Here is a 15694-nt window from a genome sequence, read left to right on the forward strand (position 1 = left end):
TATGTACCTCCACAAATTGCAGTTTTCTAGCCTTGCCGCTAACAAAGAAAACAATATTTTATACAGTCAACAGACATAGACACTAATACATTTCAACAACTAATTCTGCCAAGCATATATCGACCTTAACCATGGCATTTTCTATTCTAATAATTATATGATTTGCAAGAAATCTCATTTAGTGTCTGAGAACATCTAAAATTATTCTTTTTTGCCATAACTCAGTTTGATGAGACAAGAACGCTATAACACCTTTCTTGTAGTGGCCATTTTCGCAGCAGCTGTATATAAATTGCAGTTGTTTCAAATAAACTGTTTTTAAATCTATAACATAGATGTGAAACCATAACCTAGTGTAAAAATGATAAATCATGTAATATTTCAGGACACCCACTAAAGATGCCTTGTAAAATAGATATCAGACAGTAAAGTAGGTTAATTACAGAAAATCCCTGTAATCACAGGTCAGAATTAAAGAAAAATATGGACATCACATAGACTGGACTGGATGTTGTGGTCCACAATGTTTGCTGGTTTATGTGAAGTCAAATCGCTAAGTACTCAAAGTATTTTTTTCGCTTATCTTTTTGTTTTGTGAATTGAAAATGTTCTGGAGAAACACTGTGTATGATTTTCGCTTTGTGGATGCTAAATAAATGTCAGTATGATGAAAGTAGAAATAAAAAAAGAACCAGACAAGTAAACAATTGAGTGGGGGGGGGGGGTAGTTGTGATACAGGTTTCAATAAAAGTTTTGAAAGACTATTTGTGTGAGGGGCCCCAATGTTCGCACATTTGCCGACAAAAATGTAAAGACACTGAACTGGGATATCAGATAACTGAAGACAGTGTCAAAATTGACAAATTAAGTGAAAAACTGAGTAGCCAAATTGACAAAACAAAAAGTGAACTTGGTAGTCACATAGCAAAATAAAGGGAACTACATTGTCGATAAGAGTAAAGGCAAGACCAAATCAAACAGTGACAGTTAGTTAGCTAGTTATTTATTCTACAGATCATATTCAGTGCCACATTATGGTGTGGAATCTGTCAAAAGAATGTATAATCAACACACATACACACAAAATCGTGTGCACACACACACACACACACACACACACACACACACACACACACACACACACACATTATGAAAAATGTAAAAATACTTATATAATTACTTAGTGAGCATTTACATTTTTCTGTAAAATTTACTAATTACCATTCGAGAGTGCCTCTGTGGTATGGAATTTTTTAAGGAGAACCATCTTTAATGTACATTTTGTAGCATTTCTGCTATCTGTCAGATTTCGTTTCCATATGTGGATTTTCAAACAGTTTTATTGCTGCATATTTCTCCCCATTTCTAAGCCAAAGTTACATTTATTAAATGGTAAAGTGAAACATTTTCCCTTCTAAAGCCATACTTTTGTAAATCTCTGTTACTTCCAAAATCAGGCACTGTTGGTAGCAAATTTCTTAAATGAATTATAGTATTGTTTTGTGTGGTCAATATTCCCAGCTGCTTAAAGAGATCCCTTGCAAGATTTACATGTGTAAACCCCACAAATAACACTAATTACTTTCTTTTCTGCAATGAACATTGTTTTGCCTAAGTGTGGAATTTCTGTGAGTATCATCACATAAGACATCAATCAATGAAAATATGCCAAATGTGTGAACTAACTAACTTCTATATCCATAAGCTGGCAGTTATTCTTAAGACAAATGCCAAGACTAAAAGTTTTAACAGCAGTGTTATATTTCCAGAATGAGATTTTCACTCTGCAGCGGAGTGTGCGCTGATATGAAACTTCCTGGCAGATAAAACCTGTGTGCCGGACCGAGACTCGAACTCGGGACCTTTGCCTTTCACGGGCAAGTGCTCTACCAACTGAGCTACCCAAGCACGACTCACGCCCCGTCCTCACACCCTTACTTCTGCCAGTACCTCGTCTCCTACCTTCCAAACTTCTGGAAACATTCCCCAGGCTGTGGCTAAGCCATGTCTCCGCAATATCCTTTCTTTCAGGAATGCTAGTTCTGCAAGTTTCGCAGAAGAGCTTCTGTAAAGTTTGGAAGGTAGGAGACGAGGTACTGGCAGAAGTAAGGCTGTGCGGACGGGGCGTGAGTCTTGCTTGGGTAGCTCAGTTGGTAGAGCACTTGCCTGCGAAAGGCAAAGGTCCCGAGTTCGAGTCTCGGTCCGGCACACAGTTTTAATCTGCCAGGAAGTTTCAGCAGTGTCATATTGTTTTTCTAATTCAAGTTGTCATAGAAATATTGTTACTGCATGTATGTGAATTAACTTGTGCCTGAACATCTTCCTTTCCTCACTTCATATTTAAAAAGTAGCAGTTTGAAGGCAATCCACCTGGAATTATGCTTTACTGCTGCTCTCATTCCCAAGGTTGCCTATACTTTAAACCTTTCTCGCTCCAGAAAGGCAGTAGAGGGTGATTTACACTTCACAGAATGTCACATCATCTTACATCAAAATTTACAATAATGCATTTCAAATAGTGGCATTCAAACAGGCCATAAATGGCATGAAGAGTCACATCACATTAATACCATGCAGGTTTTTAGGGAAGGAAGTTACGACAGTGACGTTGGTCAGAGAACTGTGTCATTCCTGCTAACATCGGAAGACAATCAATTTTCGCCATGCTAACTTATGTTATTGTATTGTATTGTATTTTCTGCATTTGTATCTTCTTAATCTTTATTTTTCTTATTATTTTGCTTTGTTTTCGTGACAATTTGCAAATGTTCTATACCGATTTGAATTTTTTTCTACATTGTGGGTTCTTCCCTAAGTGAGCTTAGAATTCTGAAACTGAAAGATGATTAAGGTTTTGCAATAACAGAACAGAATTGACGCCTACTCTGTATATAAAAATGTATAAATAATAATATAAACCTTTTTGTTCAAAATCTTGAATCTCTGAAAGTTTGCACTGTTACAAAACGACTCTTGTGCTTTCATATAGTAAACTGCCACTACTTATTCTTGTTATGTAGAAGTGACAATTTTAATAGACAATGTCACATTTGTTCTCTACTTATACTGTTAGCTTCTTGCACTAACTTGTAAGAAGTGTATTCTGGCTGCAGATGATCCTTCGTGCATTGTAACAAGGAGCACATCTTATAACTAAGCCACTACCTATACTGTTTCCCATTGAGTGGAATTTGGGCAACAATTAGCTTTAAAAAGTGGTTAATAACCTCAGCCTGCTACCAGTCTAAGCCTCTTACAATGAATATCACTGGACATTTAAGTAGCAGACTACATGGCACTTCATACAGTGTGACAGAATGTACTAATAGTTACTACAGTCGACGAATTATAAATTCATTCAAATGCTCTGATCAATCCCTTAAGACTACTCAAGAAAAATTACTTGTTAAATTATGAAAATGGTAAGAAACAAGATTTACATGCATGAATCTGAGGTGGTAATGATCAAAGGTACCAGTTCGTGCATATCTTACTTGTATGCATAAAGTCATAAGTTTGGAATAAATTTGAATCTTACAATTTTAAGCCATCCAACAACGTATATACGACTTTTTATTTCTTTACAACCTTGATGTATGTTCTTATAATAATTCCTGATTAAGATAGATTCACTGCACATAATGAACTTGTCTAAGTGCACCATACCATCACTATTAACAGTGTGTGAAGCTCACTGTAAGTTCAGTGCTTGGAACTATATAGAAAATGGTAACATTTCTGACAAAGTCTGTTGTCATATTAACACATAAATCTTATAAAATAGTTACAATGAGAATGTGCGCCAACAACTTCCACTGATCCACTTGTATCTTTGTGTCTGCATCAAAATTATATTTGCTCAGCACACATCTTAACTGCTAGCACACCTTTTATGGCTAGCAATCACCTTCTACTCACAATGCTTTGTTATTAGTAGCTATCAACTAAATAAATAATTAGTTATGATACTGGTTTATTGAAACATAAAATTTTCCTAAATTACATCTAGGGATGTAACTAGTTACTTAGCGATAATATATTCTTTCACTATGAAATATGTGTTTTGTTCTATTTGGTATATGGCTATTTATTTATACTTCAAATTAATTATCCAAAGTTATTCTCTTAGTATTTCGTGCAGTTGTGGTAAACAAACTGCTTTGACATTTTCTAGACTTTATCTAGCAATTGCTTTCTAATGATATTATCTACAGCCTGAAGTTAAATCTCTAATCTTTGAACTTTAATTACTTCGCATACTTAAATATTAGCATCAAGGAAGTTCTCTGCCTGATAATGCCCCATGCTACCTACTTTAAAGAATTTTATCATTTTCCATTCAAATATTTCCCACGCTTTATTTAGGGAGTAAGGTCCAATACTATTCTTTTTGTTATGAGAGAAAATTTCAATTTTCTTTGAAATTAAGAGTCAGGACAAATTTTTCTGAGTTTTAACACAACTTTGCTTTATTTGAGTGTCATATACAAAGTCGATGACAGCGAACAAGTGACCACAAATTATAACCCACAATAAAGCAGTTACAATAAAGAAAACAGAAACCATATGAGCCACTATCACTTTAAGCCTTCCCATTTAACCAACTGGAGCACATTTATGTACACTGACACCTCAGCAACTACTTTTGTTGTTGGGAGTGACTATATTGTAGGCGACACCCCTACAACCTTCTCAATCTGCAAGCTCTTTATCCCAACCACCCTCTGGTCCACTGGATTCAGGATTGCATCCACATGCTCCACTTGGGGGGCATCTCTGTGGCATTCCTCTGAATCCCAGAGCTTGTTGGTATCCACAGAAATGAGGCAGCCGATATAGAAGAAAAGGCTGCAGTGTTTCTTCTTCAGCCTGCTGTTTGCATGATTCCCTTTGCCGTTCTACAGAGCATTTTATGTCGTCGTGTTGCTCTTTTATGGCACACACATTGGTCTGCATAATAAATCATGGGACATAAAAGTTCTTCCCTGTGCTCGGACCTCTTCCTCCTAGCCCCATCGTTGGGAGAAGGCAATTTTAACTAGACTCCAAATTGGGCACTGTCTTCTTAACCATCGACATTTTTTAAGTGGCGATCCTCCCCCACTTTCCCCCACTGCTCTCAACTGGGGACGGTGAGACACCTTTTACTTCAGTGCCCCTATTTTAATCAGCTACACGCCCGTTTCGCCCATTTACAGCTGCCGCCTGATATATCATTCCTTTTAGCGGATGGCACGCGCTCCGCCGATCGCGTCCTTGAGTTTGTCAGTGTCAGAGATGACATCGATCATTTGAAGCCCTTTTCAGGGAAAAAACTCCCTTCAATAACAGTTAAGATTTCCTTATGTTTTTAGTTTCCCTCCTTCTTGAGTTTCGCTCCCACTGCTGCTGATTTACATTTCGGTTTTTTACCCTTCACTGAGCCATAGTATGGGCGCTTACGACCTTAGCAGTTTTGCGCCCTAAAGCCACAACAAAAAAAATACTTAAGCAAAATCAGGCTGATTTCTGATCACGTATCTTTCCCTACTTTAAAGGTCACTTGCCACACACAAAACAGGAACTTACGGTAAAGCCTTGATGTGTAGAAGTAAATGCTTCCAAAAAATCATTAATCGATTTTTAAGGCACAATCTTGGCAATGACTTACGAAATGAATACTGTACAACTAATTACCACATTTGGAATTTCGTTAGTGCCAATGAATTACCATTTTTGCTAGTTGAGTTCCTATTACTCAAAGAGAAAGCTAATCACCTTTTTACAACAATAATGCATTGCACTATTATTTCAGTGAGTGCATTATTCTATAAATCTCCACATTGATTACTCTATACAGTCAAAGTGTACCAGATGGCAACACCAAATAATTACTGCAGCACTCTACAATAAATGAGCTTGCAAAAGAGGGACACTAATTCGAGTTTAGAGAAATATTTAGATCAGCATGTGATTATCATTTACAATCATGACTCATTAACTAGAGTCTCATATAGTTTGCTTCCAATAAAATATTTTATCCACTCTTCACTATCAAATAGCCAGATCTCCCACATTACATAATTGTCCACATGTTAACCATTTACTAAGAATCCACAAGCAGAAACTTGCAAGATCAATACTTCGACTATGTTAAGCCAATCAGAACTTTGAGCAATAAAACTTAATCCACTCCACACTGCAAGTGCTACTAATCAGCTACAGTTATTACGAATATAGCTAGCAATCGCTATTCACAAGTCACCTGTACTGAAAATACCTAGGTCAGGCAGACTTTTTATGCTGATTCTATCCCAATGATAGTTCAACCTTGACTGACTTAATACTATATGCAAACTTTTAGGAACCATTTACTAAACAAATGTAGAGCAAAACCATTACTTTGAACAATTAACTTCATTTTTAGACGGGCTTCAGCTCTTTTTCTTGTGGCGGGATACTGTCAATGTAGTCTTTGCTGTTCGAACCACTCACACTGTCTGCTCATGGTAAATAGCATCTTTGCCACTCAAACTGAATCTCAGCCATGCACCCTATAAAATATGATTTGGAAGGAAACATATAAGCAGTGTATAATAATATCAAACCCACATTCAGTACATCTTGTTCATCATTGAGCCACTCCGACAATATGTTAAGGAGACAGACTATTGCGATGACTCTCAAATAATTATTTCTTTTTGACCTATCACAGGTCCTTCACTGATTGGTTTGATATAGTGACACAACATTGCATTCGAGTATGCATATGTTTTTATATACCTACTGTAGCACCATTTGTTGACTTATTTAGAAAATTATATGCAATATGTAATATGGAAACCTCAATACCAAGGGAAAATGTTGTTAGCAACATTATCAAATTGTTCTTCACCAATTTACTTCTAATTTTTAAATGATACTCTAATAAATGTTCAGGTAAATATATACTTTTATGGCATGTAAGTGTGTATGTACACATATGTTACACAAAGGAGGAATATTTTTAGCAAAATTTTGACAATGTTTTGACTGATTTACTTCATAAAAAATTAAATGAGTGTATGGCATTGTTTGTCAGGAGGCCCCATCCAGGGAAGTTCGGCCACCGAGAGCAAGTCATATCTCAGTTGACACCACATTGGGTGACTTGTCTGCTGGTGATGAGGATGAAATAATCATGAGGATAACACAAGACCCAGTCCACGAGCAGAGAAAATCCCCAACCCGGGCAGGAATCAAACCTGGGCCCATTGCATGGGGGGTAAGCATGTAACCACCCAGCTAAGCAGGCCAACGATTCACTTCATATTTTTAGACAGCACTCTAACAAACATTTTAGCAGCCACAAGCTCTATATTTTAAAATACATAAAATATATAAATATACCATATTATAAAATAGGAATACATCTTTAGCAATAACTTCTAAAATTTACTGAATGAATTACTTTAAAGAAATGTTCAAATGGCTCTGAGCACTATGGGACTTAACATCTGAGGTCATCAGTCTCCTAGAACTTAGAACTACTTAAACCTAACTAACCTAAGGACATCACACACATCCATGCCCGAGGCAGGAATCGAACCTGCGACCGTAGCGGTCACGTGGTTCCAAACTGAAGCACCTAGAACCACATGGCAACACCAACTGGCTGAATTACTTCAGATTTTTGCACAATACTGAAATAAATGGACATACACTACACATTTTTAAGCAACAGTGTAAGGTTGTAGCTTACTGAGAGATAACTGTGTGCTGGACTGAAACTATAACTCAGGACTTTTACCTACCAACTGAGCTACCGAAGCATGACTCACATCTCTCCCACACACCTGTACTTCTGACAGTCCGTCATCTCCTACCTTTCAGAGTTGTAATGTACAGATTTCCTGTTAAAACCGACTGTGGGAAATAAAATGCTGTCCTGTGCTGTGAAAATGTGTTCTTTCGTCTTCTCTCCAGCAAGGCATTTAAATCATTAGATAAAACGTTTCTCCCGTACATATTCGTTTTCGTCACATATAATTTTTAACAAAAATTTTACAGACAACAATATGTGTTCTTTTGTTTCCTTCCCCACAGTCGAATTTAAGAGGATACATGAAAGTTGTATTTATGGTTTACGGCATTGAGTAGAATACTACAACGAAATTCAATCTTCCGAAAATTTGGAATTCTATGCATCTGCAGATTGAAACTATACAAAATACTGTCACTGATATCACCACCCTCACAGGACTAGCAGCTAGAGAGGTCTCTCTCATACTCTATAACCAATCATCCCAACTGATTTACTCATTCATCCTAAGTGACTTCAGTCCCAATCAAAGTTTCAGTTTCAATGGCATCAATAAGGGTCTAGGGCAGAGAGGGGGGTGCACTAAATGGAGATACGAGTTGCGAGGGAGAAGGAGTAAATGGACAGAGAGAAGGAGAAGAGATGTTGAGCAGGTCATGGACACTGAGAGAAGGAGGAGGAGATGGATACAGATAGAATGGAAGGAAGTGATGCACAGAGAAATGAGGGAGGAGAGGAGGAGGAGATGGACGAAGCGAGAGACACAGGCATTTAGGATTTATATACAATATCAGCAAATATTTGCAAATGTCAAGCACTGCTGTGTTCTCTAGTAAGAATATAAATTGATGAAGCAATTTTTATTTTATAACTTTTAGTTAAATAAAAAAGTCAGCTCTTTTGAATGAGAAAAATTCTGTTGTTAATGACGTTTTTTGCTGTGTGTGTAGAAGACATAATGTGTAATAGGTATGAACTGGTTGTTTGTGTTCCATTTTAAAGTTGTTTGATATCTTTTTGTATATATATTTTTTCACTAACGAATGAGTACTAATGTATTGAAATGTTGTTTCACTTCTTGGCAACTTACCATACAAAACTGATCAATGATATCCGTTATGAAGTATGCTTTGGCGATTATTGTTATTTTTTTCAGTTCCAAATACTATTTCAACTTTTTCTATCATGAGTGGTATCTTTAAACTCACTTTCAGCATTCGGAACTGCATTAAGTGAAATGATGTGATGTGTAGTGTGAATACATTGTGATATTGATGTGATGTGGTAACCTGTTCCAATGACATCTAGTGTGAACTGGCCTTAGGGACTTCATATTCTTCTTCATTTCCTGTGTTGGAACTTTCAGCACTTAGGTAATCTTTTGCCAAGCATAATTTTTCTTATGATATGTATTTTATGCTTTGAATCTGTAGTATCCCTCTGTGGGATCTGTATTCTTCAATAAACAGCGACATGGTATCTTCCAGCCACTCAGGAGCTCCCTTAAATCACGTGTAATAACAACAATAACAAAAAGCTCACCTGCAAAGGGAACATACTGCAGAAAAGTGAGTGCCCTCTGTTTATCACCAAAGTTACCACCAAAACAAAACACCAGAAAACAACTGTGAATGCAAACCAAACACTACTAAATGTCATTTCCATGTGCTTCTAGCTCTTACACCAGTCTTGATGGAAATGTATTAGATCTACTGACCACAAGGAGACCTGATCTCTTTGAGGAAGTCGACATGGAAACTGGTACCAGTGACCAAGAGGCAGTTATAACAACAATGAAAACCAAAGCATAAAGGGCAAGTGGAACGAGCAGAGAGATTTATACGTTAAGATGCAGCAGTGTCATATGTCAGTGAGGAACCTGAAACTTTTAACTTAGAACAGAAGCATAAGTAGGAGCTACAGCTAAAGTTTCAAACAGTAGTTGACTATGCACTTGAAGGAACACTGATACATATGTGTGTAGGATACACTGCACACAACCTGTATATGGAGTAATAACGATTTTATTGATCCAAGTATATGTAGATCATCCCACCATGACAAAGACACAGTGAGCATTAAACAGTCAGAGCGTCCACACAGTCGCTCTTGCTGGTCAGCAATTTTGTTGTTCCCGCAGAGCCCTCCACACCCCCAGTAATGTGGAGCATGGGTGAGAGATTGACTGAGCTTACAACTCGTCATTTTCGCTCAGATGTTCCTGAGCAAATGTGCCATGGATGGGGTAATAACCAGACATGGCTGGACTATACCTCATAGGTCTGATTCTTACCTCAGAGGTTAAACGTTCCATTTATTGTGGCAGTATAAACGTTGCACAATGGAAGTAGCTTAACTAATGCTGTGAACAGTTCTTTAGCTGACGCAATCACCACAGTACATCGTCATGGCTGTTGTTTACATCGTGTGTGTCGATAATTGTGCTGTTGCGCTTAGTATATGGGTGTCTTGAGTTGAACCTGTGATTCGGTGCATACAGCTCATCTTGATGGTGGCGCATGCACGGCCGTCGACACTTCCGTGCAGAGAGGCCGAAATGCATGTGGAACCAACATAGGCATGCAAGTGCGGGAAGAATCCTTGTCCGCTGCTCGACAGGTTGCTGCATCGGCCGACTGTTGCTGCGGAGAAGTGGAGTCCTCTCGGTCGGCGACGATTGATCCATGTCGCGTCGTCTTGGTGGCTGCCATGGAGGCGACGACACGGACGACTGCAGCGGCAGAGAGGGGATGACTTCTTCTTCGTCGGCTATTGGGTGAAGTCGTGATAAATGCCGTATGGGATGGCGTGGAGGCGAGGATGTCATGGTCGGCGATGGTCAGCGGAATTCGTGCGAGTTCGGGTTCTTGCTGCAAATGGAGTCTGCAGTGAGGCAAGATGGCTGTCATTGTTGGTGACGTCGATTACGCATTGTCGACTGTACGAAACAGTAGGGAAAAAAAACAGCTTCCGGGTGCTGTTGACTGATTTGAGAAGTCCCCTGAGGATGACACGGCCGTCGGATGGTCCCGGTAGGCCGCTCGTGTCCTGAAGACGGAGTGCTTTTTTTTCATGGCGTATTAGTGGCGTGGGCATCGTTTCGTGGGTGCTGCCAAACTAGTTGCGTACCATGGAACTGACTAGCATTGCACGGACATTATATAATTATATTGTCGCACAAGACGCTAAGGAGCACAGTCACTGTGGGGTAGTGGTTATGATACTAGATTGTTGCATGCCGGGTCGTGAGTTCAAAATCAGTGAACTGTAAAATTTTAATTTCTATATGCGATTCGAGTACATTCTAGAAGTATCCACAAATTTCAAGAATCATTGTACTGGAATGTTCTGTAACTGCATATGTACTGTATGTGTTCTGGCCGGAGGCAGTTCGCTCTGTGCTCTTCTTTGTGCAAGTTCTGAACAAACCTTCATTAACTGAAGTTAGTGTTCGTCATTCATCTAATTACACCTTCTTCAACGTGACGTTATTCTGGTGGAAGGTACTGGGTTTTGGGACTTGTGATAGCGCACAGTATCGAAGACACAGTGGCTCCCATCAGGCCACGACAGAGCCGCCGTTTACGTGGCGAGAAACTCGAGTTCGAATCATATTCAACAGACCGCAATCTATCGGAGACAGAAGAAGAAGAAGAAGAGGATGTCACGGTGACAGCAACTGTGTGCCACCACATGAGACATCCTTTCGGGTTTTCTGGTGACGATGGCCAAGATCCAAACAACTGGCTGAAGGTATATGAGCGTATAGCCAAATTTAACAAATGGGATGACACCGTGTGTTTGGCTAACGTATTTTTCTACTTGGAGGGCACTGCCAAGCAATGGTATGAGAAAAACAAGGAGAAGTTCACAAGCTAGGAAGTATTCCAGGCGGAACTGCGCAAGTATTTTGGCGACACACAACGACAGAAGGACAAGGCTGAAGATAAATTAAAGTGAAGGGCACAGCGTCCAGGAGAAACTACAGCATCCTACATTCAAGATGTCTTGCAGCTGTGTAAAATAGAGGATCTTAGAATGAAGGGTGTTGCTGAGGACATGTATCAAGCCCTATTCCTGAAGAAGGTTTCAACAGCAGACGACTTCATAAAATGGCGCCAGTATATCGAGAAAATGTATCAAAAAAGAATTACATGCAAGAAGTTTGAACAGCTTCCAAACGTCGTATCGATGTCTGTGATGGAGGAAGAAACTGATTTCACAAGTGTTCTTCGTCAGATAGTGAGAGAGGAAGTTAAGAAGGCACTTGGATTGCACGGCGAGCAAAAAAGCGAGACGCTTCATGAAGTCATAAGGGAGGAAGTGGAACAGACATTGAACCCAATTTCTAGTCCTTCATTTCCCTTTAAAACGGCGAAAAAGTCGAGACCCAGTTGAATTTACGTTCCTACAATGCCTCATGAGGAACCTGTTTGGGCACCAAGGAAGACTGACGTGTGGAGGACCTAGGATAACCAACCAGTATGTTTCCACTGCGGACAGCCGGGACATGTGGTGCGCTGTTGTCGAGAAAGGCGGCGGATATTTGATGACGCCCGCCCTAGAAGACAGCAGACCGATCTTAGCCAACGCCAACTCCGGAACGAAGATGAACAAGAACATGTGGGTGCAGGACGACGTAGGTCACCATCGCCGCAAGCTAGCTGCTGGAGAGGACGCTCCCCAACACGCCGATCAAGGTCTCCATCGCCGTTTAGAAGCTCCAGCCAATCACCTAGCCGCCGCAACCAGGAAAACTAAAGGGTGCGACCTTCCTTGGAGGTGAGACTGCAGAATAGAAAAATCCTCCGCCGTCGATCACTACAAAAATGATAAGAAACTATGTCGATATCCTCATGAATGGCCGACCAGCCCAAACTCTTGTGGACTCTGGAGCATCATATTCAGTTATTTCAGAGAAGTACCGTCGCCAGTTGCAGAAAACCGTATTCGACGACAGCAAAACATCTCTGCTGAAGGTAGCTAATGGGAAATATGTAAAACCTACAGGAAGATGTGTCATTCCTGTGGGTATAAGTGGCCATATACAACCCTTAGAATTTATCGTCTTACAAGAGTGTAGTCATAACCTCGTTCACGGATGGGACTTTTTGAAAGCTTCTCAGGCAATTTTAGATTGTTGTCGCTCGAAGATTATGTTAGACGAGAAGAGACACTGTGGACAGGAAGATGTGCGTCCGAGTGTGTGGAGACTATGTGTGATGCTTGAAGTGATCATTCCTGCAGTTAGCACTAGAAAGGTAACTGTCATGGGTCATGCCATGCGTCAGCCCATTGATCTTGTAGTGGAATGTAAGAGAAGCATACCACTGAAGAATAACTTCGCCATTCCAGCCTCTGTCTTCTCGTTTAAGGACGGATATGGTGAATTGTGGATAGTTAACTGTCGCCGAGATCAGCCAGCCGGTGTGGCCGAGTGGCTCTAGGCACTTCAGTCTGGAACCGCACGACCACTACGGTCGCAGGTTCGAATCTTGCCTCAGGCATGGATGTGTTTGATTTCCTTAGGTTAGTTAAGTTTAAATAGTTCTAAGTTCTAGGGGACAGATGACCTCGGATGTTAAGTCCCATAGTGCTCAGACTTTTTTTTTTTTTTTTTTTTTTTTTTTTTTTTTTTTTTTTGTCGCTGAGATCCGCAGATACTTCAAGACCCATGTGCATAGCAAATGCTGAGCCGTTAATTGTAGAACAGCTGGGCATCGTAGAAACCTCCCATTCCGAGTCGGTGGGCGAAATTAACGCTACCACTACGAGACAAGATCTTCTAGCTCGACTGTCACCAGATCTCACTGAGGAACAACAGAAGAAGCTACTTGCCATTCTTCAAGAGTTCTCTGAATGCTTCAATCAACAGGAGAAGAGCAAATTAGACCAACCGACAGTGAAGCACTGGATTAATACTGGAGACCATCAACCAATAAGCCAGAGAGCATACTGTGTGTCAGCAACGGAACGTCGAATAATTCGCGACGAGGTAGAGAAAATGATGAAGAATGACGTCATTCAGCCTTAGCAGAGCCTATGGTCGTTACCAGTGGTTCTCGTCAGGAAGAAGCACGGGAGTTGGCGCTTTTGTGTTGATTACAGGAAGCTTAATAAGATAACTAAAAGGGAAGTTTACCCTCTTCCACGAATTGACGATACCCTAGATTGTCTGAATGGGGCTAAATTTTTCTCAACCATGGACATGTGCTCGGGATACTGGCAAATCGAAGTAGATGAGGCCGATCGTGAGAAAACTGCATTCATCACTCCTGAGGGCCTGTATGAGTTTAAGGTAATGCCGTTTGGTTTGTGTAATGCACCAGCAACTTTTGAACCAATGATGGATAATCTTCTAAGTCACCTAAAGTGGACGATGTGTCTTTGATATTTCGATGACATTATAGTGTTCTCAGAGACATTTGATGAACACATAAAAAGACTGAGGGCCGCTCTTAAATGTCTCCAACAAGGCAGATTGTAACTTAATCCAAGAAAGTGTCTCTTTGGAGCAAAAGAAATCAAAATACTTGGACTCCTTGTGCCAAAAGAAGGTAAGCGGCCAGACTCAGAAAAGGTGAGGCCTATAATGAAATTTCCTATTCCTAAAAGTATTAGAGATGTGAGAAGCTTCTTCAGATTATATTCTTATTACCGTCATTTTATCAACGACTTTTGTATCATAGCCAGGCCTTTCCAAGAGTTGTTAAAAGCTGAAGCTAAATTTACCTGGGGTGGTGCTCAACAAGATTCTTTTGATGTGCTGCAAAAAGTTCTGACAACTAACCATGTACTAGGTCTGTATAAAGAGAGTGCACCTACAGAACTACATGCAGATGCCAGTGGGTATGGGATCGGTGCTGTTCTGGCGCAAATTTCGGATGGAAAAGGGTAGGTCATAGCCTATGCTTCTAGGACACTGATAAAAGCCGAGAGAAACTACTAACTATAGAAAGACAATGTCTTGCTGTGATCTGGGACAAGTGGTCACAGGTGTGAGAGGGATGCCTTTTTTAGTATAGGGAAGGGGGAAAGAAAACGAGTTTTAAGAGAGATTGGCAGACACAATCAGTTTGAGAAAACAGATGAACAGGAGTCAGATTTTAGCATACAGCCTCCATTTAAACAATGTTTAACAGAAAGTAATCAGAAACTGCCAGTTCATCTTCGCCAAAGCAGTTATAATCCCATTAGTATGCAGTATCAGTTATCTTTAGTACACCAGAACATTTCAGGACTCAGAAATAAAGGTGATGAACTACTCATTTGTATCAATGAAACCAATTTATTTAACCAAATTGACATAATCTGCCACTCTGAACATCAAGTGACCACTGCTATAGATATGGTAGACATTTCAGAATTTAAGCAAGCTTCCTACTTCTGCAGAGTAGATATGGATGGAGAAGGAGTTGCCACAATTATTAAAAACTGCCATAAATTCAAGAACATTGACATTAATAAATTCTGTTTAGAGCAGCATCTAGAAGCATGCGCAACAGAAGTAGAGTTCCATAACAGCTCCTATATAATAGTAACTATTTACCAAGCAACTGCAGGAAATTATAATCTATTCATAGATCATCTAGAAGCTCTTTTGGGTTATTTTACAGGAAGAAACAAAGAAATTTTGATTGGTGGTGACTTTAATACAGTTCTTCTAAAGTAATCTTCCAGTAAACATTCACTGCAGTTAGTAGTGTTGTCTTTCAATCTAACTCACACTGTAAACTTTCCAACTAGGATCACTAAATCCTCAAGGACAGCCACTGATAACGTTTTTATAAACAAATCAAAGGAAGAAAATCATATCATAAAACCTGTTATAAATGGACTATCAGATCATGACATGCAGCTCCTTGTTTTAGATGTAAATTCTAAGCAGATTATCAAGACTGCTAAATCTGAGT

The 15694-nt window shown here is 39.7% G+C and overlaps 1 non-coding gene across 1 annotated transcript; it reads right to left on the reverse strand.

The window, feature by feature from the left end:
- Positions 1 to 1835: 1835 nt before the first annotated feature.
- On the reverse strand, positions 1836 to 1910 carry Trnas-uga (transfer RNA serine (anticodon UGA)). Its single transcript has one exon. It is a non-coding gene; the product is annotated as a tRNA-Ser (tRNA).
- Between the last annotated feature and the right edge of the window lie 13784 nt (positions 1911 to 15694).

This window comes from Schistocerca serialis, chromosome 2 (genome assembly GCF_023864345.2).
Source record: "Schistocerca serialis cubense isolate TAMUIC-IGC-003099 chromosome 2, iqSchSeri2.2, whole genome shotgun sequence".
Classification (NCBI taxonomy): Eukaryota; Metazoa; Arthropoda; class Insecta; order Orthoptera; family Acrididae; genus Schistocerca; species Schistocerca serialis.